At 42.5% G+C, this 27,618-nt stretch overlaps 1 long non-coding RNA gene across 2 annotated transcripts in view; it reads left to right on the plus strand.

The window, feature by feature from the left end:
- LOC122559861 overlaps positions 1–27,618 on the plus strand; it is an 85,134-nt gene that overhangs the window by 51,643 nt on the left and 5,873 nt on the right. Inside the window, exons 1-3 of one of the 2 annotated variants that reach the window (XR_006314575.1) lie at positions 6,455–6,672; positions 19,809–19,872; positions 22,260–22,407. This is a non-coding gene — a long non-coding RNA (uncharacterized LOC122559861). Of the gene's footprint in view, positions 1–6,454; positions 6,673–19,808; positions 19,873–22,259; positions 22,408–27,618 lie in introns of those variants that run through there. The other variant, XR_006314576.1, reaches the window with a different exon arrangement.

The raw sequence follows: 27,618 nt of genomic DNA on the forward strand, positions 1-27,618 counted from the left end.
GGATGTGGATGAGATGCGTTGGTGGGCATCTTTAACCACGTGGGAAGGGAAATTGTGGTCTCTAAAGAAGGAGGCCATCTGGTGTGTTCTGTGGTGGAACTGGTCCTCCTGGGAGCAGATACGGCGGAGGCGGAGGAATTGGGAATACGGGATGGCATTTTTGCAGGAGGTAGGGTGGGAAGAGGTGTAATCCAGGTAGCTGTGGGAGTCGGTGGGTTTGTAAAAAATGTCAGTGTCAAGTCGGTCATCATTAATGGAGATGGAGAGGTCCAGGAAGGGGAGGGAGGTTTACCTGGTATGAGAAGTCATAGTTTGAAGATATTAGGAGGAAGGTATAAAGGAGACGTCAGAGGTAAGTTCTTTACACAGAAAGTTGTGAATGCATGGAATGCGTTACCAGCTGTGGTGGTGGAAGCAGAGTCATTGAGGACATTTTAGTGACTGCTGGACATGCACATGGATAGCAGTGAGTTCAGGGGTGAGTAGGTTGTTACTATATTTTACATTAGGATTAAATCTCGGTACAACATCATGGGCCAAAGGGCCTGTTCTGTGCTGTACTTTTCTATGTTCTAAGACACAGGTCACATCACAGCTGGAATACTGAGAACAGTATTGGGCCTGTTACATAAGGATAGATATATTGGTATTGGAGGCAGCCCAGAGAAGGTTCACTCAGCTGAGACCAGATATGGGAGGAGTGTTTAAGAGGAAAGATTGGGAAGATTGGGTTTGTACTCATTGGAAATTAGAAGAATGAAAGGCAAACTTATTGAAACATACAAGATAGCTCGGGGGCTTGACAGAGTAGATGGGGAGAGGTTGTTTCTCCTTGTGGGAGAGATAGGGTCAGACGGTATAATCTCAGAACAAGGAGCCCATACTTAAGACATAGATGAGGAGGAATGTCTTCTTTCAGTGAGGTGTAAAATTCTTTAACACAGAGAGTTTTAAATTAGATTCTCTACAGTGTGGAAACAGGCCCTTCAGCCCAACAAGTCCACACCGAAGAGTAACCCACCCAGACCCATTTCCCTCTGACTAATGCACCTCACACTATGGGCAGTTTAGCATGGCCATTTCACCTGACCTGCAAATCTTTGGACCATAGGAGGAAACCGGAGCACCCGGAGGAAACACACGCAGACACGGGGAGAATGTGCAAACTCCATACAGATAGTCACCTGAGGCTGGAATCGAACCTGGGACCCTGGTACTGTGAGTCAGCAGTACTAACCACTGAGCCACCATGCCACCCCACGTTGTCTATGTTAAATTGTTAAGTATATTCAAAGCTGAGATACAATGATTTTTAATCAGGAAGGGAATCAAGGGCTATAGCAAAAAGGCAGGAAAATGGAATTAAGGGTGATCAGATCACCCATTAGTCCAGCAATCAGTCTGGTAAAGTTTTGCAGCATTCCCTCTTTAACAGGAACATCAGTCTTCAGGTGAGGAGACCAACGCTGCACACAATATTCCACAACTTGTCTCAGCAAGACCCTGTACAGTCACAGTAAAATATCCCTGCTCCCGTGCTTCATTCAAAATGCTGAAGATGGGTCCAATATATTTTTGTTTTGGGGGGTTGCAGTTTGAGGTCATGATGTACAAGCATTGCTCCTCAAAGCTTGTACCATCCTGCTAACTTGTCCACCTTCGCTCCACATCGTTGACTCCTCTCTTCCTAATCTGCCCCTCCTCGGCTTGATGTCAAGTGAAATTCCAAGGTTGCGGAAGACAGGTTTTCCTTTATTCATTTCTTTTTTTCATTAGTCATTCGTGGGATGAGGGTGTCGTTGGCTGGGCAGCATTTATTGCCCATCCCTAATTGCCCAGAAAGCAGATGAGAGTCAACCACATTGCTGGGGGTCTGGAGTCACCAGACCAGGTAAGGGTGGCAGTTTCCCTTCCCCAGAGGACATTAGTGGATCAGGTGGGTTTTTCTGACAATTGGCAATGGATTCATGGCCATCATTCTTTATCAAGTCCAAATTCCACCATCTGCCAAGGCAGGATTCAAACCCAAATCCCCAGAACTTTAATAGTCTGTGTTAAGAGTTCAGCTATAATATCACTAGGCCATCTCCTACCCTCTAGTTGAGTCAGGGCTTCGAGTTGATGACTCCAGTTCTGATGGGTGTTCTAGGACAGAAGTTCTTCAGTCTTTGGGTCTCTCCATTTACCTATGTCATTGCTACACCCAGCCAAAGTCACGGTCTGCTTCAATAACAAAGATCTCAGATGATCTATAATATTCACATAATAATACATAGCAAAGAAAGAACAATTTGAATACGATCAATGCAAAAACAGACCTTTTATGAGAACGTGCTATTATTGTGGAATTCTATTCATACATTTTGAAAAAAAAACATAATTATGGGTCTCATGGAGCTCATCCAGCCCCCAGTAATTAATTTCAAAGTATTTGCAATCTGTCAGTGTTTTACATGGGATATGTCACTGTTGCTAGTGTGTTGACCTTGGGCGCTCTGCACTGGTAAGTACAATTTACAAATATGCCTGCTTCCTACTGACTAGCTCCAAAGAAAAGAAAACAAATAAGGCAGCATGTAGTCTCTGCTGTGCTGCCAGTACAAAAGCCACAAACGAAACATTTTTGTAATATTTCATAGTTTCACCACAACGTCAGGTTTAGTTGTTGTGATATTGCAGTGGCTCACTAGTGCAGGTTGTTTATGTCGCAATAAAACAATCTCCTCAAGTTCAAAGCAGACAGAATGCACTTGGAGCTTCAACCTTTAAATGTCAAACAAAAACTGGATTTTTCTTTTTCTTTCTGGAAGATTGGTCAGAGGAGCAGGAAGGAGAGTTCCTGTATTTATTCAGTGTCTTTCACAGCCTCGGTGCACAGAGCTGATGGAGCATTCTTAAAATAAAATAAAACGAAACATAAGAATTATTGGGCGGACAGCAAGTTTCCACAAGCAGCAGTGAAATAATGAGAAAAATAACCTGTTTTTAGAAACGTTGCTGAAAATGGACAAAGGGCTTAGCCAGGATATCAAAGAGAATGCCCTTTCTCTTCTTTGAATAGTAGGCTCATAGAGGTTTACAGTACTGAAGCAGACACATCATGTCCACATCGGTCAACAGAGATCTAACCAATCTAATGCTCCACATTCACTTGAAAGGGCAGATTGGATCTTGTTTTAATGTCAGCACCTCTGGCAATATCACACTCCCTGAGGACCTGCACTAATATTGGATTTAACCTCTGGAATAGTTCCTGAACCTCTGAACTTCCACCCTCAGAGGCAAGAGAGTGACAGCTAGCACAACGTCCTGTATTTTACAGGCACTGTGGGAAGTGGAGGAGATTCACCTGAGGGCATTGTCGACCACATGGGAGGGAAAATTATGATCTTTGAAGAGGATCTTCAGAGCTTCTTCCTTGATCACGACTTCACCTCCCACGTGGTCAACGATGCCCTCCAGCGTATCTCTTCCACTGCCCGCACCTCCACCCTCGAAACCCACCCCTCACAATGCAACAGGACAGAACTCCCCCAACCACCCCGGTCCTCACCTTCCACCCCACCAACCTCCGTATACATCGCATCATCTTCTGCCACTTCCGCCACCTATAAACGGACCCCACCACCGAAGATATATTTCCCTCCCCACACCTATCAGCATTCCGGAGAGACCATTCCCTCCGCGACTCCCTTGTCAGATCCACACCCACCTCCACCAGCCCACACTCCACTCCTGGCACCTTACCCTGCCACCACAGGGAGAGCAAAACTTGTACCCACACCATGACCCTCACCTCTGCCCAAGGCCCCCAAGGATCCTTCTACATCTGACAGAAATTTACCAGTACCTGCAACAATGTCACCTACTGTATCCGTTGCATGCGATGTGGTCTCCTCTACATCTGGGAGACAGGGCGCCAACTGCAGATCATTTCAGAAAACATCTCCGGGACACCTGCACCCACCAACCCCACCACCCCGTGGTCGAGAACTTCAACTCCCCCTCCCACTCCACCAAGAACGTATAGGTCCTGGGCCTCCTCCATCGCCAAACCCTAACCACCTGACAGTCAGGATGCGAGTTACTTGCTGCAGGACTCCCAACGTCTGATCTATGCTCGGCTGTTGCTTGACCATTCTGTGGGACAGCTCTCCCAAGTTTGGCACAAGCCCCCAGATGTTAAAAAGAGGAACTTTGCAGGGTCAAAGTGGTTGGGTTTTCCATTTTAATCTCCAGAACCCTCGATGATTCTAGTGAACCATCCAATGTATTCCTTTCTTTAGATTACATAACATTTTGACACCTTGAAAGAATGGCTATGGCCATTTCAGAGAGTTTTTAAGAGTTAAGTACTGCACTGTGGAAGCCTGATCAGGTAAGGATAATCAGTTTTCTTCCCCAAAGACCATTTGTGAACCAGTTGAGGTTTTTTTTGACAACAAATGACAATGGTTTTATACTGGCTATTAGACAAGATTTTAATCCCAGACATATGAGTTCACTTTTAATTCCACCAGTTTCTGTGGTGGGATTTGAGTTGGGATTTCTGGAGGGATGGTGGTGCTGTGGTAATGTCACTGGAGGTGACACATTTTTGAATTGGCTGCAGAGGCTCCAATCCCACCACTGCTGGTAGAATTTAAACTCAATTAATATAAAGTTCATGTCGGTAATTGTGTCCATGAAAATGCCATCAATTCTTGTTTAAAGACCTGTACTCCTGTCCTTTCGGGAAGAGAATCCTCCCTGGTCTGGCCTTCAAGTGACTCCAGGCACACCATAATTCCAAACTGAAATAGCAATTCGTAGGCAGCAAATACCCACATTCCATTAAAAAATAAATAGCCTTATTTTTCATGATTTTCCTTTATTCTTCAGAGATGTGGGCTGCACTTGCTGGGTTCAAATTTTATTTCCCATCTCCATCTGCTCTTGAGAAGGTTAAGTTACCTTCTTCAACCAGAGCAGTCATCAGAGTGCAGGTACACTCACAATACTGTTAGGAATTCCAGGAATTTGACCCAGCTACAATGACGGAATGGAGTCACTTTTTCAAGTTAGAGTGGTGAGTGGCTTGGAAGGGGACTCACAGGCGATGGTGCTCCCCTGTGACTGCTTTCCAGTTGGTAGAGGTCACAGATTTGGAAGTTGATGTCCAAGGAGCCTTAGTAAGTTTCTGCAGTACATCTTATAGATAGCACACACTGCTACAGCTCAGCGTAGGTTGTGGAGGGTGTCGATACATCTGGATGTAGTGCCAATCAAGCAAGCTGCTTGGTCCGAGATGGTGCCAAGCTTCTTGAGTATCGTTGGAGCTGCATCCATCCAGGCAAATGGGAAGTATTCCTGACTTGTATGTTGTAGATGGTGGATAAACTTTTGGGAGTTAGGAGGCGGGTTATTTGCTGCAGGATTCCTAGCCTCTGACCTGCTCTCATAGGTCAAAGGTACTCCTTAAGATGTTCATATAACCCTAAGGATGTCTCCAGAGCATTACTGGACTTCTAGGATTACTAGTCCAGTGACATTACCACTACACTGTCGCAGCTTCCCTTCCCACGTGGTTGATGATGCCCTCCAATGCAACACCTCTACTTCACACACCATTGCCCTTGAACCCCACCCCTCCCAACACAACAAGGACAAAACCCCGTGGTCCTCACCTTCCACCTCACCAACCTCCGCATACATCGCATCATCCTCCGCCACTTCCATCACCTCCAAATGGACCCCACCACCAAAGACATATCTCTCTCCCCACTCCTATCAGCATTCCAAAAAGACCATTCCCTCCCGACTCCCTCATCAGGTCCACACACCCCACTCCTGTCACCTTTCCCTGCCACCGCAAGTTCAAAACCTGCGGCCACACCACCCCCTCACCTAAGTCCAAGACCCCAAGGGATCTTTCCACATCTGTCAGAAATTTACCTGTACCTGCACCAATGTCATCTACTGTATCCGTTGCATCCGTTGTGGTCTCCTCTACATCGGGGAGACAGGACACCTTCTTGAGGATCATTTCAGAGAACATCTCTGGGACACCCACAACCACCAACCCCACCACCCTGTGGCTGAACACATCAACTCCCCCTCCCACTCCATCAAGGACATGCAGGTCCTGGGCCTCCTCCACCACAAAACCGTTACCACCTGACGCCTGGAGGAAGAACTCCTCATATTCCACCTTGGTACCCTACATCCACACAGGATAAATGTGGATTTCAACAGCTTCCTCATTTCCTCTCCCCCCGACATTATCCCAGTGTCAAGCCTCCAACTCGGCACCGCCCTCCTAACCTGTCCATCACTCACCCTGCTGACCTATTAACTTTTCCCTCACCTTCATCCACCTATCGCTTTCTCAGCTACCTTCCCCCCAAGCCCACTCCCCTCCCTTTTATCTCGCGGCCCCTGGACCACAAGCCTCATTCCTGATGAAGGGCTTATGCCCAAAAGTCGATTCACCTGCTCCTCGGATGCTGCCTGACCCGCCATGCTTTCCCAGCAACACACTGTCGACACTACACTGTTGCCTACAGTTCCCTCAATAACCTCTATTCATTTTGTTCCAGCAAGACTACAATTTAAAAAAAAAATTTTCAACAGTTCAGTGTTCACTACGTGATTGCAGCCTGAGGTGCATTCAAAAGCCCACACTTGAAAAAGGTATGGAATCATTGTTCAAAACTTTTGCACATGTATGGACTCCAGAACTGCTGTCAGTTTTAGAGGAATACTTGTAATGAATACTGATAGTTTTGCTGTTATCTCTGCTGCAAACTCAGTACTATCAGAAGTGAGTGAATGTTGTGCTGTCAGAGCAAGTGCTTTTCAGATAAAATCTTAATACCTTCCCCTCCTTTAGATAAATGCAAAAGATCATGTGGGAGTTATTGGAAATAGAGCATGCAATTTTCCTCTTTTGATTTACCCTATTCACTTCATTAAAATAGTGTACAAAGCAATTCACTATAATTCTATCAGGAAGAAATTAATGTTGCAAGTAGTTTACACAGACAGAAACCAACTTTATTTCTTGATCGGGCAGGAGTTGAAAGATTATAGGGGACAGACAGGAATATTGAATAATCAGATTGACTGTTATCAGATTGAATGGCAGAGCAGGCTCAAGGGGTCGAATGACCTCCTTAACTTCCAATTGTTCTCCACATCCCCTTAAGGAGAAGTACTGAAAAGTTAATCTCATAACGTGTTGGTGGAAAGTTTCAGTACAACCATGATAAAATACAGATGGAACTATCAAAAATAATAACACTCTGCATACAGTTTCAGTTTTCAAACTTATCAAATTTTAAAAAATGTTTGAAAGAGATTCAAACAAACCTTTCAAATTACATACATGTAGCTTCTAACACTCGGAAAAGTCTTGATAAGAATCATAATTAAATATGCTCATGTCTTAATATTATTATTCTAATAATATTATTAAAATCTGCCTGGCTTAAGAGCAGAGTACAATTGGATTAGCATCCAGCCTTTCAGCCTCTGCTTATGGACAGCATTCGAGCTTCAAAGTCATATGGCTGTAGGCTCATAAACCCACTTTAGAGACTTAACAGCATAATTTAGATTAAAGTCAGGCACCACCTGACCTCTCCATTGTGAAGGCAAGAGATTCCAAAATATTATTTGAAGGAAAAGCAAAGGATTGCTCCCAAGCGATCACGCTGAAAAATACATTATGTGCTAGTTACCACATTATGCTTATGTAATCTTTGTTAATTATGAGTTGGCTGCTATATTTCCTTGCCTCACATCGGTGACTATGCTTCTAAAGTGTCTGTGAAATGATTGGGCTATTACAAAGATGTAAAAAGTGCCAAATAAATGCAAGTTCCTTCTTTCTCCATCGTAGTTTAGAAACCTTATTATCACCTTGCAGTTTCCTCCTGCTTATTGCTGCACCATTACCTCATAATGTAATGAGATTAATTTCACAGTGAAGGTGATCACAAGGATGTCAATTTTAGTTTACAACATTTCAGGAACCAAAGCGTATCCCTCACCATTCAGTGCAAAATATTATGAAAATATCCTTGATTGTCTATTTGTAAATAAGAAATTGAAACTACACGTACCTTTTCCCTTGTCTGAATGCCTAATGGTTACTTCCACCCAGCAAACTAATACTGTCCAGGATATCACTGTATTGGCAATATTTCAAAATGACTTGCAGATAATATCTGCTGACGTCAAACAAATTGTAAGAACTAAATCTGCCATGTAATCATTGCTCTCTATGACACTATGAGGAACAGTGAATACAACTTTAGAACCAGGACTTTAGATTTTCAAAAATAAAAAGTGGATATATTAACTACATCTAAAAACAGACAAAAAAAAATCATACCTCTCATTGATTTCCTAAGTGAGTCTGGTTGTGACAGAAATCAGGCATGAATCAAACAACTTGATGATGGTTCATGTGCTGGAATGGATGATCTGGCTGTGCTTTATCCTCGACTTACTGACCAATGTCAGGTAAAAGCCTCTTGCCAACTGAATTGGGCTGTGGCTATCTTCAACAGTGGCCATTCCAAATGGTCTCTGGGGTTCTGACTGTCCTTACTTGGTTGAAAGTTCCATTCTTACAAGAAAGCTCAGAAGGTTCAGAGGAAGCAATGCAAGGGGTTTGCATTATCGCAACGCAACTAGACCAATTATCGAGAGTGGTAACAGGAGAAAGCTTCATCCTCACCTTTGATGCAGAATATCATTGCATCAAGTGCATTTCCAAAAGTTGAAAAATAAATTTGGAACACTTCTGTATTTGCTGTCATCCGAATATTAAATGCCATGAGCTTGTGCTATTTCTAGACATCATGTCATGCTAATTTCACCATGCTTTCTATTTAATCCAGTAAGCACATGGACTCCAAATGCTTAGTTACTCTTCTCAGTGGAAACTGACGGCACTGACAAAGGTCAGTCAGGCATCTGGATGCTTTCTCCCTTTCACTAAATATTCTCTCTATCCACGATCTTTGTAAAGTTTCTAAATACATCAGCGTTTTACAGATCCATAAGGGTATGCTCATATTTCAATGCGAGTAAGGGTATCCAACTGTAAATGCTGCCAAATTGGACACAAGCCAATATAATAACGTGATCCTTCTTTGCAGTCAGACATAAGATTGGCAACCGAAGTAGGCAGTCTACTTGCTGAATAATATACATCCCGATTACTTTAATGTTTAAAAGAAAGATTGAAACTTTCTGAGACATTCCCTTACAAATTAAGCATTCACTGTCAATTTGAAGAAAATATGAAGATGAATCTTCCAGAAATTACGAAATTACAGAGAGTCTCTGAAATAATCTCTTTCTGATAAAAAAAATGCCAAGGAACGTTAGGGATGGAATCTTGGAACCTCTCAGAACTGGATAATCAGTCATGTATTACATTCTGTTAGGCACGTTTGAGGATAATTTAAACTGTGCTGCCCATAATGCCTAATTTAAAAGGACATATTGGCTTTAATTATGCCTTAATTTCCACCTACAGTGAGTGCTGCAAAGTGCTGCTTGGTTATTTTAGATAAGTACATGGAGTCAACTGGGTTCACCTCTGTTACTATATCAGGCTGTTTACAGTTTAAATCTGCATCAAAAAAGTGATAGCTACTGGTTAGGCTGACTTCTTTGCCCACTCCCTACAAAGAGATTGGTTTGATTCCTCTGTCTGCAAGTTGCTGTGAATGGTAATCTAAGTCATAGAATCATAGAATTCTGACAGTGTGGAAATAGGCCATTTGGCCCATCGAGTCCACACCAACTTTCCAAAGAGCATTTCACACAGACCCACCCCTCTTCCTATCCCTGTAATCCTGCATTTTCCACGGCTAATCCACCTAACCTACACATCCTGGACATGGTGGGCAATTTAACATGGCCAATCCACATAAACTGTACATCTTTGGATTGTGGGAGGAAACCGGAGCACCCAAAGGAAACCCATGCAGACACAGGGAGAATGTACAAACTCCACACAGACATTGCTCAAGGATGAAAGTGAACCCAGCTTCCTGGCACTGTGAAGCAGCAGTGCCAACTGCAATCCTAAGGTTAACATGCAAAGAGATTTAATTAACTGCTGGGTGGCATTTGACCACAGGAAAATTAATATGTACATCAATGATGATCATTCAGAAAGATGTCATGATGTTAAGTATTGTGACTCCTGAGAAAGCAATTTCCAAATCCATGATTACTTCCATTTAGACGCAGAAAGACAGCAGTTACATGAGATCGCCATGATCTACAAGTCCCCCTCTCAGTCACTCACCATCCTGATTTGGAACAATCTTGTTGTCCCTTCACTGTTATTGGGACAACATCCTGGAACTCCCTTCCTGACAGAATTGTGGATGCACCCACATCACATGGAGTGCAACGGTTCAAGAAAGTAACTCACCCCACCCTCTCAAGGCCAAGCAAAGATGGATAATGAATTCTGGCTCAGCCAATGATGCTCGTGTCTTGTGAATGAACAAAATTTATGATTGTATGTTTGGATAAAGATGATATATCAGCAGGTAAAGCATTTCTCAGGAGCCCAGAGAATCAGAAGCTTAAAAGGCCTCATTGTTCCATGATCATCTTATGACTAAAAGGCATTTCACGTCCATGGGTGATGAACGCATTAAGAAAATTCCTGACTCTTCCTAGGCTTAAAACTTTGGCAAGCAATGACTATCCCATATCAGCCATTGGTACCAGCAAAGGAAGTGCACCATACCGTTTTGATATAATGCAAGAGTGGTGTCTCAGCTCTTAAGTAGTACCATCAATTTTGTTTGACACAGATTCTCCATATCCACTGAAAGGACAGGTATCCAAACATCAGAGCCCTTGAAACAGCTAACATCACTAGCACTGAGGCCATGATGGTCCAAAAGCAACATCACTGGGCCAGTCACATGTTTAGGATGCCCGAGTTCCGATTGCCAAAGAAACCTTCTTTGCCCAGCTGATAGAAAGCACTCAGATGGGACAAGGACAAAGGGAGCACTTGAAAGACTCCCCAAAGGCTTTCCTCAAGAGATGTGCCACAGATGTCAACATCTGGGAGACAATCATCCAGAAGAAACTGACGTGGAGGAAGCTCCTGTACAATTCTTTGAGACCACTATCAACAAGAAGAAGTGCAGAAAGGGAACCGGAGAAAGGAATGCCAATGATGACAAGGTGAAGGACCATTTCCACCTCCCAAAAATACCTGCCAAAAGTGTGGTTGGACATGTGGCTCTAGGATTGGACTCATCAGCCTCACAAGGACCTGCAGATACCATGACCAGTGCCATAAAATTTCCTAGGTTGACAATCATATAAGTGGGAGAAAGTGACAACTGCAGATGCTGGAGATCAGAGCTGAAAAATGTGTTGCTGGAAAAGCGCAGCAGGTCAGGCAGCATCCAAGGAACAGGAGAATCGATGATTCGGACATAAGCCCTTCTTCAGGAATCATATAAGTGCCAACAATGGTGATGATTGTTAGAGTCTTTAACAAATTGCAAACTTGGTGGAAACGGTCCCTCTCTCAGATACCTGTTTCTGACAAAGCCTGAAAATAGTTGTTACAATGAGGAGCCCTGCTGCTGATGCCCTCAAAACCCCTTTTCCTTTGCAGGAATGGACCCATATGACAACAATGACATCTCCCCATGTAGCTCATGCTCTAGTGCTTTTACTGCTATGGTCTTTGTAACGATGGTAAGAGGTCAGCCAGGTGGACCTCTTAAAATATGGCTTTACTGGAGCTGTTAACCAGGTCCAATCAGGAGGCCCTGGCTGACAGATATAAACAGGAGTGTCAGAGGCTCTGTTTACTCTGAGAGCTGGCTGTGAGGGAGTTGGGTCAGTGTCAATAAAGGGTGACTTGATGAGAGGAGATCAGCCTCTGTGAGGTTATGTCAGTCTTGACTGGACCTGTGTCTCTAGCCACACCTCTTGCAGCAGCCCTTCCAACCCTTCCACTGGGATGTGAGCAGGTTCCTCCATTTGGAGGTCTTCCGTGGGTAACATTGCTGCCCCTTTTCATCCAACAATGCAACTTCAGATTTTCTGGGCTGCTGCAGTGCTTTAACAACAACTCCTTCTCTGGATTTTCTAACTGCTTCACCATAACCATAGAATCATAGAGCTCTACGGTGTAGAAGTAGGCCATTTGGCCCATCGAGTCCACAATGATCCTCTGAAGAGCATCCCACCCAGACCCATCCTATCCCTGTTACCCTGCATTTCCCATGGCCAATTCACCCAACCTGTACATCTTTGGATTGTGGGAGGAAACCGGAGCACCCGGAGGAAACCCATGCAAACACAGGGAGAATGTGCAAACTCCAGACAGTCGCCCGAGATTGGAATCAAACCTGGGTCCCTGGCGCTGTGAAGCAATAGTGCTAACCACTGAGCCACCGTGCTGCCCCAATTAATGTCAACTGTTAGAAAGATCTCTCTGGCAAAGCCTTTACCATGTGTTTACAGATTGAGGCAGGACCACTCTCTGCACTAGAAATGCTGGAGATGCTTCATATTGGATCAGTCGAGTTCCATCTTTGCTGTATTGTAGGGCTTGGTATTCACTTATTCTATACAGCAAGACAAAGAGCATAGATGAGTACAGCACAGGAATAGGCCCATAATGTTGTGCCAAATATGATGCCAAATTTAACTAATCCCTTCTGCCAGCCCTTAGTCCAAATCCCTCCCTCCCTTACATATTCACGTGCTTATCTAAACATCTCTTAAATGCTGCTATCATATCTGCAAATATGATCAGCCCAATAGATTGATGCATACAAGATAACATTTTGACCCTTTCTATTAGTGTCATAACCCTCTGGATTCCTGTAATTTTTCTGCACTCCTTCTTACTCTGGCCATTTGCACAAAGCTGGTATTCATTTCTTTACTCTTAGGAGCATAATGTCAGCTTCCTTGATCCTATATTCTACAACTTGAACCCTAAACCTGTCCAATGCTCTTCATCACTCTCCTCCTGTATGATTCTGCGTAAAAACTTTGGTTCCCTGTCCTAATGCATTCTTATGTGGCTCAGGTTTGTACAACCTGCCACATGGTCCATTGTACTGCATTGACATTGTTACATCAGTGCATTTTATTAGAGTCCATAGTCATATAGACCTACAGCACAGAAAAAAGGCCCTTTAGCCCAACATATCTGCACCAGTCAAATACAAGTACCTAGTTATTCTGATTCCATTTCCTAGCACTTTGCCCACAGCCTCGTATGCCTAGTCATCACAAGTGCACATCTTAAATGTTATGAGCGTTTCTGTCTCTACCACTTTTAAAGGCAGTGATTGTTGTCAACTTTGTTTTATGGATATAGGAATTATCAGCAATGCTTCGCCTGAAGGCTCACTGAAGATGTTACCTAGTATGGTGGTGAAACGTCTGAAAATGAACCTTCCAGCTCAGCGAGCAAAACTATATCCAGAACCTCAACCTGAGCTACAAATCTTCTCAAAACCCGTTAACTTTTTTTTCTCTTAAAGGACTGTGACATGACATATATACATTACAAATGTGACATCTGTCAGCAATCTGTCAGATTGGTCAGTCATCTCAGCTCCAGGACTTTCTGCAGGAGTTCCTCAGGGTAGTGTCCTAGGCCCAACCATCCTCAACTGCTTCATCAATGACCTTCCCTCGACCATAAGGTCAGAAGTGGGGATGTTCACCGATGATTTCAGCACCATTCATGACTCCTCATGTAACAGCACACCTCCAAATGCAGCAAGGCCTGGACAATATCCTGATGAAGAGCCACCGGACTCAAAACGTTAACTCTGCTCTCCTCCACAGATGCTGCCAGACCTGCTGAGTTTCTCCAGAAATTTCCGTTTTTGGAAAATATCCAGGCTTGGGCTGAAAAATAACAAGTAATGTTCGTGCCTCATGAATGCCAGGCAATGACCATCTCCAATACGAGAGATTCTAACCAACTGTGTTAATCTATTTCGAATGCAGCCCTCATCGCAACTAGAGTCAGGAACTGTACTGTGGTCCGTTGTCACAGCACACCTGAGTAGGCTGAGGTAAAAATGTTGAAAGGCACAGAATCTAAATTTCTTGTGGGAAATGCCACATTCCAGATGCTGCAGAGCTCCAACAATCAAGTCACGTTGCAGGAGCAGTTGAGGCAAGGTTGTTGGGATTTAGGGCAATTAACAGCATCCCAACATCCTGTCTCATTCAGTGATGCCACCATGAATAAGCAGCAAAACATATGTCCTAGCTCACTGTTTGTGGTGCTCACTACCTCGGAGCCAGACAGTCTGGGATCTAGTCCCATGTTCAGACTTCCTGGTCAAGGGAGGTGGAGTCAGGTTGAACGCTTCAAATAAATGGTAGAGGTGTGTAATTTTTTGTCAGCCATGTGATGGGAAGAATATTGCAGCCCCTCCCATCACCATACATAGCTCCAGGTGGCAGCATACACCTGAAAATGAATGTCGTTGCAGCATCTCAGATTCCCTGAGCGAACCATCTACCACCTTCAAGTAGAAAGGTCTTTTCTCAAATAGCTGTGATCCAAATCGGTCCCCCAGATGGATTCTTGCCCTTGCCATTTCCCCTCAGGCCTTTGCATTTGGACTCCCAAAATCTCAGACAACTTCTCTACTTGCAAGGCATGATGGGACACACTAATAAAAGGGAACGGTCTCAAGGTGGAAGAGGATCGAGACGCAACAGGCTGCTAACTCCTGTGGAGAATGTGCCCTAGATATTCTTACTCATTACACATACTGCACAGTGGGAAAAGATGAAGCCAGGGGCTTACTCCTGTGGTGGTACCATCCTGTTTTTGTGGTTACGTGTCCTCCTTACTCACTCACTGGCAGGAGAACAAAAACAATCTCAGAACACAGCAACGTTGCAAAGCAAGCTCCCGTTGGATCTTCCACACCGTATTCTCACACAGGTTTCCCCCTTTCTAATTGTGAGCCTGTAGGAGTCAGCTGTCCGCACAGCCAATGGCTCCAAACAGGTAAGGACCTCACAGTGCTGTGTGTTACACCCTGCTGTTTGCAAGCTCTTACACGATGAAACAGCTTCAGATAACCAGGTCAGTAATTTACCATGCTGCTCAAAATCAACAGGGAGCAGATAGATTTGTGGACTTGCTGTTATACTCATTCATCTCACTTTCTGCCTCCATATGACCAGAAACACACATATAATTTCAACATCTATCAAGTTCAAATTGTGTTTCCAGACCAATCGCATGTTTAATGGTGTAAACCTTGCTGAATATTTGGATGTATTTTGTCATCATTTAAACAAAACTAGAATTTATAGGCACCTGTGCAAAACAGAAGATAAAACGGACATAATAATCAATCAATTTGGCTCCACAATTCAAGTTAAGGTCTTAGACCATGCAATTGGGAGCAATGTTGTATTTCCTATTATCAGAAACAAAACATGCAATAATTTGTGACCAAACACAGACATTAAATCCCTGGATAACAAAATGTTATTTCCAAGAGTAATGAAGACCTCACATTGTACAATATAGCCACAGGTAAAAGCTGGGAGACATGAAAGCTCATGTCAAGAAGCAAGCCTTCCATGCATGGAGTAAAATTGATAGCCCTGCATGCGAATTAGCTTTATCAGTGGCTTCTTGAAAAAAATGATCATGTTAAAATAATCGTGGACGGCACGGTGGCTCAGTGGTTAACACTGCTGCCTCACGGCGCCAGGGACCTGGGTTCCATTCCCACCTCGGGCGACTGTAGGTGTGGAATTTGCATGTTTTCCCTGTTTCTGCATGGGTTTCCTCTGGGTGCTCTGGTTTCCTCCCACAATCCAAAAGACGTGCCGTTTAGGTGAATTGGCCAAGCTAAATTATCCAGAGTATTAGGTGCATTAGTCAGGGGTAAGTATATCGGGTAGGAGAATGGTTCTGGGTGGGTTACTGTTCGGAGGATCAGTGTGGACTTGCTGGGCCAAAAGGCCTATTTCCATACTGTAGAGAATCTAATTGTCTGAGGGCCAAAATGGCTTAGCACTTGGTGAATGGGAGTATTTTCCATCTCAATGTTTTTGGCTTCAATAAATAATTGGAAAGAAATTGCTAATATCCAGAAAGATGGAATGGGAAAAGACTATTCAACTAATTAAGTTCACTTTGTCCACAAATTGTGCTCAATGGACTCCATCAGACATGCTACGGTTTATAATGTGCTGTTTATGAGGCATTCTGAGTGACGTGTTGATGGTTTTTGCTCGGTACCGTTATGTTCACCTCGGAAACACGAGGTTATATATTCAAGTCACCCAGGAGGATAAAATAGAGAGGGAAGGAGGACAGTACATTGGGGAAACTGTTCAGCTAGAACTGCAGAAATATTGATTTAAAAAATAGTTTACATGATAGGAGACATAGATTCAAGGTTCAGGGATGTTTTTCTTGCTGAAGAAAGGTTTGTGTTGAACCCCCTGGGTCAGTGTTGGGACTGTGATTTTCTTGATAAAAATTAAGGATCTAGACCTTGATGCATGGAGCACAATTTCAAAATTTGCAGGTGCGAGAAAGCTCAGAGGCATTGTAAAGATAGAAGGGAACTCAAGAGAACTTCGACAATTTAGTGGGATGGGCTAATAGGTAGCAGAACAAAGTTCAGTGTAAAAGTATGACTTATTTGGTAGCAACAACATGCAATGACCTTTCAAAATGGAGAGCATAGTTGTAAAGGTGGTACAGGAGCAGCAGGATTTGGGCTGATGATTTAATGAGTCCTTTGATGCTGTACACTTGAGATGAAATGCTTTTAGACAAGGTCTAGGCATATGTCTTCTGATTAGAGTTTTATTGTAACCAACCATGCAGTATAATACCTTCTTTATATATTTGAACAGATATTTTAATCAACCGAGAGCAAGTGGGAATTGAACCCAGGACTTCTGGCCCAGAGGTAGCACTGACACAAGAATCCCTCAGACATGAGAGATAGGCTGGGTAACATTATGCTTTACCTGGAGTAGACAGGGTTGCATATCTGGAACTGGTGGGTTTCGAACCCAGCTCTCTCATGGCATAGCCAGGGAGGTGCTGCATTGAACTGCACCTCAGAGAGTACACAATGAGTTCACACACCTGGTTGCTTTGTTACTTTACATCCTGGGTATTTAGCATCCTACTAACAGTATTAGGTGTGAGCAAATTCCTCTCTTTTAATAAAACATTGCATTCATAAGAAAATATATAAAATTATAATATAATGTGTGTTACATTATTATGCCATCTTTAATAAACTCTATTATCCATCCCACCTCAAAGAAATCCATAAGATGACAACACAGCTATTTCTAGCTTCTCACAATTCATTATAACAACACAAAAACAACATTACATAATTATTACAACACAAGGTGTCTCTGTTTGAGATACTCAACAATTTATTTGAACAAGCATTCTATTTTGTAAAGCAATGATTGCTTGTGTCAAACCATCTTATTTTTGAATTTCCTATCTTTTACTGAAGAAGAATCACACTGGAATCAAAACTTTAACTCTGTTTTTCCCTCCACTGATGCTCCCGGACCTGCTGAGTTTCTCTAGCATGTTCTCTGTCTGTTCTTTTCACTCCCTTGTTACTCAAGAATCTATCTAACTCTGTCACAGAAATGTTCAATCACTTTATCACTATCATTGTCCCGGGAAGAGAATTCCACAGATTCATAACACAGAGAGAAAAGGTTTTCCTCATCCATATTGTCTCTGAGATGAGAATCTAGATGAGAATCTAAAAGAGATGCTGATAAATTTGTTGCTTATGGCATGATTCCGGAAACTGAAGATGGCAAAAATTTCAACAAAGTGAACTAACCACTTCCAAAGTTAAAAATCACACAACACCAGGTTATAGTCCAACAGGTTTAATTGGAAGCACTAGCTTTCGGAGCACTGCTCCTTCATCAGGTGGTTGACCATCTGATGAAGGAGTGGCGCGCTGAAAGCTAGTTCTTCTAATTAAACCTGTTGGACTATAACCTCGTGTTGTGTGATTTTTAACTTTGTACACCCCAGTCCAACACCAGCACCTCTACATCATAACCACTTCTAATCAGTCTGATACACAAGATTTTAGTCTGCATTTTGTGTCACTTAATCAGGGAAATAAATGCAATCCCAAGCACAACTTGAGTACAGTTATAAAGACATACAGCATGGAAACAGACCCTTCAGTCCAATCCGTCCATGCCAAACAGGTATCTTAAACTGATCTAGTCCAATTTGCCAGCATTTTGAGCCCACCCCTCTAAACCCTTCCTATTCATATATCCATACAGCTGCCTTTTAAATGTGTTGCCTCACAGCACCAGAGACCCGGGTTCAATTCCCGCCTCAGGCGACTGTCTGTGTGGAGTTTACACATTCTCCCCGTGTCTGCGTGGGTTTCCTCCGGGTGCTCCGGTTTCCTCCCACAGTCCAAAAATGTGCAGGTTAGGTGTATGGGCCATGCTAAATTGCCTGTAGTGTTAGGTGAAAGGGTAAATGTAGGGGAATGGGTCTGAGTGAGTTGCACTTCGGCAGGTCGGTGTGGACTTGTTGGGCCGAACGGCCTATTTCCACACTGTAAGTAAGTAAGTAAGTAAAAATGTTGTAATTGCACCTACCTGCACCAGGTAAATTATTATGTCATACTGCTCCCTGAAGCAATTTTATTTGGCAATATTTACTCACAGAATCATGACAGTAGAATTTCTGGGGTAAGGGGCAGCTGTTTTATTTGTTCATGGGATGAGGGTGTTGCTGACTAGGCCAGCATTTATTGCCCACCCCAGTAACCGTAGTCTAGAGGGCAGCCACATTGCTGTGGGTGTGGAGTCACGTGTAGGCCAGACCAGGTAAGGATGGCAGTTTCTCTTCCGCAAAGGATATTAGTGAACCAGATGGGTTCTTCCAACAATCGACAATAGATTAATGGTCATCATTAGACTCTTAATTCCAGATGTATTTTTTTCTCAACTACTTTCAGATCTTTAACTGAAGATTATTAGGAAGTGCAAACAGAAGGCATAAATATTCCATGGATCTGCTGTTAAGGTTGTGAAACATATTTGTGTGAAACCCTTGGAAATTTTAGATGTTTTTTAATCAGCCTTTTCAGAGATGATCCTACACACTCTCTGGCACAGATTGATTTGAACCTACAAAGACCGCCTGGTACACTTAAAGCCATTGTGTCTAAACCTCTTTCAGCTGAAGAGAGACAAGACTCAACTTGTTCTTTCCAATATGTGTCCCGCACGTCATCAACAATTTGCCAAGCTGCACCGTGTTTAGAATTATTACTAATTTGGTCTCCACAAGAAACTGTCAGGAACAGCTTCAAAACTAACACCTACTGTATTGTGATATTCCCTATTTTCCAATATTAAACAGAAAAATCATCAATTATCCTTCAACTTTTCACAATATGGTGAATATTATTGGCCATCTAATTATGATTTTTATGAGTATGGAGCAGCAGTCTGTTATTTGGCTCTGCAAGAGCATTCCAGTGTTTAATAATATCAGGCTGATTTAACGACTGACTCACATTCCCACCTACCCTAATAATAATAACAGTACCCTAATAATAACTGAAGTGTTATGGAAAAGAAGAGGCCATTCAATTTATTTTGCTTGTACCAGTTTGTCAAATTAATATAAATAACCTTTCTTCTCCTTGTTTATCAAGAATCTACAAACCTCTGCCTCAAAAATAATCAAATACTCTTATTTTCCCTGGCTCTTTCAGGACTACAAATCAGAAGTAGGAATAATCCATTCAGACCCTCAAGATTAGTCCACAACTCAATAAGGTAATGGTTGATCTGATGATAACTTTAACTCTGCGTTTCTGCCTACTCGTGGTAACCTTTCAACCACTTGCTTCACAAGAATCTATCTCCCTCTGTGTTAAAAATATTCAAAGTCTTTTCAGGAAAAAATTCCCAAAGATTCACAACCCTCAGAGAGAAAAACAAAATTGTCTATTTCCTGTTTGAAATGGATGCTCCCTGATTGTTAAATAGTGACGCTTAGGTCTTGATTCTTACACAGGTGAAAACATGATTTCTTGCATTACAGGATAGATCCTCTCAACATCCAACCTGTTAAGATCCTTTGGCAGTTGATATGTTTTATATGTTTCAACCACGTCAGCTGTCACTCTTCTAAACTCTAACAGGTACATATCTAATCATCCAACATCTCCTCATAAGACAAACCACTAATTCCAGGTCTCTGAACTGCTTCAAGCACATTTATACTTTTCCTTAAATAAACCACATTTGCACCAGTGGTTTGGATAACTGAAGCTGAACCTCCCTACCTTTGTGCGCAATTCCCATCATAATAAACAATGATATTCTATCAGATTTCTTAATTGCTTGCTGTACCTATATAGTTTTTGCGATTTATGTACAAGGACATCCAAACCCTTTTGTATCTCAATGTTTTGCAACCTCTCACCATTTAGATAACATATTTCCTTCTTCATGCCAAAATTGGACAATTAGACATTTCCCACACTATACTCCATTTGCTACATATCTACCAACTCACACAACCTCATAAATGTCCTATAAATGTCTGCCTTTGCCTTGTCAAAATAGAAGCCTGTTGTGTTGTGGCATCCTCTTGTTACCCAATACTGCATGTTAAAAATCTTTGAGAATCCTTCCAACACTTGCTCATATAATGAGTACTATTGGCTAGTCCGGTCAGTTGCTGATTTTTTTCTTTACTAAGATTTGAGTGAGATGATAAACACAATACCAGCAGCGTTAGGCTGAATGCCAGTAAAAGCTGTTAAGAAATCTGGCAAGCTACAGCCCCATTCATGCTGCTGTTTTGCATCCTTCGGCTGGAGTGGCATTAAGTTGCCAGAAGAAGTACCAAAATAACAAGGCCATTCTTAACTTAAGAAATCATTAGCTGCCGAGGAATAACTGTTATCTTAGTTCTATAAGTGCAAAGGAATAACTAACATCTTAGTAATAAAGTTGCCATCGTCTAACCAGACCACAGGGCTGCTCTCCTATCAGAGAGGGACAATTAAATGTGGGCCAACCTGATGGCCACCTTGCCTCAGGTGAGGGAAGTGGTTGAGAAAAACAGTCCTTTGTAATAAATCTGAGCCAGTGCAAGAATTGAACTTATAGCCATTGGTGTTACTTAACATTGCAAGCCTTCTTAACAACCCTATCAACCTGGGTGGCAACTTTCAGGGATCTATGTGCATGGACACCAAGATCTCTCTGGGGTAAAAACAATGACTGCAGATGCTGGAAACCAGGTTCTGGATTAGTGGTGCTGGAAGAGCACAGCAGTTCAGGCAGCATCCAAGGAGCTTCGAAATCGACGTTTCGGGCAAAAGCCCTTCATCAGTTTCCTGATGAAGGGTTTTTGCCCGAAACGTCGATTTCGAAGCTCCTTGGATGCTGCCTAAACTGCTGTGCTCTTCCAGCACCACTAATCCAGAACCAAGATCTCTCTGCCCATCTACACTACTAAGAATCTTACCATTAGCCCAACACTCTGTACTCCTGTTGCTCCTTCCAGAGTGAATCACTTCACACTTTTCCACATTAAACTCCATTTGCCACCTCTCAGTCCAACTCTGCAGCTTATCTATGTTGCTTTGCAATCTGCAACATCCTTCTGCACTATCCAAAACTCCACCGACTTTCGTGTCATCCGCAAATTTACTAACCCATCCCTCTACACACTCATCAGGTCATTTATAAAACAGTGGCCCCAAAACAGATCCTTGCGGTACACCATTAGTAACGGAACTCCAGGATGAACATTTCCCATCACCACCTTTTGGCTTCTTTCAGCTAGCCAATTTCTGATCCAAACCGCTAAATCACCCTCAATCCCATGTTTCCGTATTTTATGCAATAACCTACTGGAGAGAACCTTATCAAGCACTTTACTTAAATCCTCAATAAGGATTGTGAGGCATGACCTACCCTTCACAAAACCATGTTGACTATCCCAAATCAAATTGGATTGCATCTTTTGGAGTATAAGCTACCCTGACTCTCAAAGAGATTCACAATAAAATAAACCTGTTTTCTTTAAATGTGTCATGTTGTTAGTATCAGAGCTAAAAGGTGATTTGAAATTGTAAAATGAACAAAAGTGAGACTCCGGTATGATTAAAACTGATTCTTCTCATATCATTTCTCCTCTATTTCAGGAAATTATATCAAACACAGTGAGAATTGATTTTCAGCAGAAAAGAGAGAGATGGCAAAAGGAACTCAGTGGGCAATCTGCCAGTTCGACCAATCAGGAATTGTGAGGCATAACACTATGGATTGGTTAAAATGTTCAGGACTTTGAGAGTAGGTTAAAGAAATATTCTTCCAATTCACCATGACAATATACAATCTTGACCTGGGTAGCCAGTATGTCATGGGCAACATCAATATGAAGGGTACTGGAAATGCAGGCTGAGGGCTTTGTGACAGGAACAAATAGAGAGGACACAACCATTCAACCAAATGTATTCAATTCACTTTTTTTTAATGCGACTCTTGAGTTCATTGGTATAAGTTGTGGTGTGTAGCTTGCAATGTTGATGTAGTTTTTGACATGCAGTAACATGGCAGAATATAGTGGGCGGCACAGTGGCACTGTGGTTAGCACTGCTGCCTCACAGCACCGGAGACCCGGGTTCAATTCCCGCCTCAGGTGACTGACTGTGTGGAGTTTGCATGTTCTCCCCGTGCAGGTCAGGTGAATAGGCCATGCTAAATTGCCCGTAGTGTTAGGTAAGGGGTAAATGTAGGGGTATGGGTGGGTTGCGCTTCGGCGGGTCGGTGTGGACTTGTTGGGCCGAAGGGCCTGTTTCCACACTGTAATGTAATCTAAAAAAAAACTCAATGCTTGGATTAAGCACTTGCTTCTTTAACAAGAAGACAGGAGCTTAAGGATTTTACGGTAATATTGCACAGCCACTGCCATACAGACACAATTACAACCATGCATTATTGATAATGGAAAAAAACATTCAGGAATTCAAAATACGAGTATTTGATAGCATGTTATAGCACCGCTGTACTTTTCTGCAGAGACCGAATGCTAACAGATTGGAGCACATAAACTAAAAACGATATACTCAGGTTGCTGTGAATGCTTGCTTTTATTCATATAAACTGCACTATTTACATTCCATCATAAAAATCGATAGGGCTTGCTGCTTCTCCTGTTGAAGAAGCAATATTACTGAAAATGTTCTCTGCTTCTCAATTCAACAGTGAGATTTTCTGTTTTCACACTGAATAGGTAAAAAATGCAGTCTGGGTGCTATCAACACCAATTGCACTCAACATGGCAAATTAGAAAACTCGAAAGAGAAAAACAAAGCATTTTGCAATAACACCAGCCTGACAGAGTGATTTGAATTTGTGGATTTGAAAAAGAATATACTTAAGAGGCTAACCACAAAAATAGATGCTTTCAGCTTAGGCTTCATATTCCAGTCTTGTGACTTATTTTAAAATTCATTTTTGGGATGTGGAAATCACTGGCTGGGCAAGGATTTATTGCTCATTTCCCTCAATTGACATTGGTCTGGAGTCACACATTGGCCAGACCAGGTAAAGGTTGTAGGTTCCTTCCTTAAAGGACATTGGTGAACTAGATGGGTTTCCCCAGCACTCAACAATGGCTTCATGGTCATCATTAAACTCCCAATGCCAGATTTCTTTATTAATTGCATTCAAATTCCACCATCTGCCACAGTGGAATTTGAATGCAGGTCCTCAAAAAAATTACCGTATCTCTGAATAAAGAAGTCTCGCGATAATATCACTAGGCCATCGCACCCCACCCTAGGTTTGATCAGACATAAAAAGTCTTCTACAATATTACTGTCTTAACGCAGGTTACTAGAAGGTAAAACAGTCTGATAGGTTGTGTGTTCAATACTCTATGCCATTTAAAGCATGTACCCAACATGACATCACAAACTTATGTTGGCACTCAATGTATGCAGGACGAATTGTTTGGAATAATACCCATTCCCCTGAATATCCTTTACATATGGGTAGCACAGTGGCTCAATGATAAGTACTGCTGCCTCACAGTGCCAGGGACCTGCGTTCAATGCCACCCTTGCATGTCTGTATGGAGTTTGTATATTCCTCTGTGCCTGCGTGGGTTTCCTCTGGGTGCTCCAGTTTCCTCCCACAGTCTGAAGATGTTCCAGGTTAGCTGGACTGGCCCTGCTAATCTGCCCATAGTGTCCAGCGCTATGCAAGTTAAGTGGATTAGCCATAAGAAAATGCAGGGTTCAGGGAGGGGGTAGGTCTGGGTGGGATGCTCTTTGGAGGGTTGGTGTGGACCTGATGGGCTGAATCCCTGTTTCCATACTATAGGGATTCTATGAAATAGGTGAAGAGGACTATTCAGATATTGGAGACATCCCAAAGGGAGAACATGTACCTTATGTTCTCACTCGAGCGATTGAGATTTCAACAAGAGAAAACTCCATCTCGTGGTTTAAGGCACACTCTCCCATCATACCTGAGCCTGAAGGAAATCACATGTGGTAAAACTCCCCACTTCTTTTATAAGCATGAATAATTACCAACCGATTTTTATCGGAAATGGTTTGTCGCTCCAGTTGTGAATCCACCATTTGGAAAAGCTGAACTAAGTGTTTGAGATGAATGAAAATAAATAATTGAAATGGCATCACTTTCACCTCCCAGGCCATCCCAATGTGCTAGTCAATTAATTATGAGGTGCAATCACTGACGTTACATAACTAACGTAATGCAGCCAATTTGTGCACAGCAGGATTCCACAAAAAGGAAATAAGTTGACCTAATAATTTGTTTTGATGGTATAGATTAAGAGGATACATTTGGATTAGCTTTATACTGGTTGATTGGAATTACTCTTTTGACTCCCTTATGTAAAGCTAATCACTCTATTCATTTTCTCCTTCCAGTATTCAAAAATTAATTCTGAAATGCACTGACAAAATTTTAGTCCCTAGAAATCATGGACTTAATGCAAATTACTAACATAATGCATTTGCAATCCCTTAAAATGTAATACTTTGGGACTGTGACTGGTAATCAAATGTCATATGGTTTCATTTACATAGACTATCACAGGTAAGACAGAATATTTGACATGCAATTATATTGTGTAGTACAATATGAAACCGGTAAGTAATTTGAGGAATCATGAGACTTTCAAAAGAAACACAGCTTTTATAAAGGGGTGAGTGTTTTAGTTTAATTTGACTTCTTGACACACTATGCTGGGTGTCTGAACCATGTAATCAAGACCATTATTCAATAAAAGAGAGACCGTTAGCCAATCTAGGCAGTGGAAAAGGCAATCACTTCAGGTAATTGGTGGCCCATTCATATTTGCCATTGTTTCAGTGGATGTGAAAATATCCCATTTTCCAGGAAGATGTAATAAATTTGAATTTGCTGCTTGAATAAACAAAAAGAACATTGTCAGTCATTGTGGGTTGGTGTGTATCTGATATTATAGAGGTCTGGCTTTGTTTCCTTATTTAAGGAAAGATACCATTTCTTGTGGTTCTGTTCACCGAGCTGGGAATTTGTGTTGCAGACATTTCGCCCACTGTCTAGGTGACATCCTCAGTGCTTGGGAGCCTCCTGTGAAGCGCTTCTGTGATCTTTCCTCCGCCATTTATAGTGATTTGTACCTGCCACTTCCGGTTGTCAGTTCCAGCTGTCCGCTGCAGAGGCCGGTATATTGGGTCCAGATCAATGTGCTTATTGTTTGAATCAGTGGATGAGTGCCATGCCTCTAAGAATTCCCTGGCTGTTCTCTGTTTGGCTTGTCCTATAATAGTAGTGTTGTCCCAGTCGAATTCATGTTGCTTGTCATCAGCGTGTGTGGCTATTAAGGATAGCTGGTCGTGTCGTTTCGTGGCTAGTTGGTGTTCATGGATGCGGATCGTTAGCTGTCTTCCTGTTTGTCCTATGTAGTGTTTTGTGCAGTCCTTGCATGGTATTTTGTACACTACATTGGTTTTGCTCATGCTGGGTATGGGGTCCTTTGTCCTGGTGAGTTGTTGTCTGAGAGTGGCTGTTGGTTCGTGTGCTGTTATGAGTCCTAGTGGTCGCAGTAGTCTGGCTGTCAGTTCGGAAATGTCTTTGATGTACAGTAGTGTGGCTAATGCTTTGGGTTGTGGCATGTTCTAGTTCCGTTGTCTTTCCCTTAGGCATCTGTTGATGAAATTGCGGAGGGTATCCATTTTTGGCGAATACATTGTAGAGGTGTTCTTCTTCCTCTTTTTCCTCCAGGAGGTTCCTTCTTCCTCCAGGTCCACATCGACCTGGACCCAATATACCGGCCACTGCAGCGGACAGCTGGAACTGACAACCGGAAGCGGCAGGTACAAATCACTATAAATGGCGGAGGAAAGATCACAGAAGCTTCACAGGAGGCTCTCAAGAACTGAGGATGTCACCTAGACAGGGGATGAAACGTCTGCAACACAAATTCCCAGCTCAGCGAACAGAACCACAACAATGAGCACCCAAGCTACAAATCTTCTCACAAACTTTGAGATACCATTTCATTTAGAGGCAGTTCAGAGAAGGTTCACTGGGGTCATAATTGGCTTGAAGGTAGGAGACAGAGGATGGTAACCTCTGCATGAAAGGTTGCCTCTTCGGTCCCTTTTAAATCTTTTCCCTCTCACCTGAAACCTATGCCCTCTAGTTTTGAACTCCCCAAGCCTCGGAAAAAACCTTGGCTATTCACCCTATCCCTTCATGATCTTATAAACCTTTATAAGGTCACCCCTCAGCCTCTGGATGTAAGTTTGCTTGCTGAGGTGGAAAATTCATTTTCAGACATTTTGTCACCATTCAAACCTGAGGCTCCAGTGAAGCACAGGTGTTATGTCCCACTTTTTATTTATGTCTTTAGGTTTCCTTGAATTGGTGATGTCATATTCTGTGCAGGTGATGTCATTTCATGTGTTGGTGATGTCATTTCCTGTTCCTCTTCTCAAAGGGTGGTAAATAGGGTCCAAATCGATGTGTTGATAGAGTTCCTGTTGAAATGCCTTGCTTCTAGGAATTCTCATGCATATCTCTATTTTGCTTGTCCTAGGATGGATGTGTTGTCCCAGTCAAAGTGGTGTCCTTCCTTATGTGTATGTAAGGATACTAGTGAGAGTGGGTCATGTCTTTTTGTGGCTAGTTGATGTTCATGTATTCTGGTGGCTAGTTTTCTGCCTGTTTGTCAAATATAGTATTTGTTATAGTTTGTGCAAGATATTTTGCAAATGACATTTATTTTTCTTGTATTCTGTACAGGGTATTTTAAGTTCATTAGCTGTTGTTTTAGTGTGTTGGTCGGTTTGTGGGCTATCTTGATGACAAGGGGTCTGAGTAGTCTGGCAGTCATTTCTGAGATGTCTTTGAAGAAGTGGTGAGTGGATAGGGTTTCTGGACATGTTTTGTCTGCTTGTTTGGTTTGTTGCTGAGAAATTGGTGGACCGTTCTTTTGAATAGATGATTTGGTTCTGCTCTGTGTAGTTCCTCTGT

The sequence above is a fragment of the Chiloscyllium plagiosum genome, chromosome 19, assembly GCF_004010195.1.
Source record: "Chiloscyllium plagiosum isolate BGI_BamShark_2017 chromosome 19, ASM401019v2, whole genome shotgun sequence".
Lineage (NCBI taxonomy): Eukaryota > Metazoa > Chordata > Chondrichthyes > Orectolobiformes > Hemiscylliidae > Chiloscyllium > Chiloscyllium plagiosum.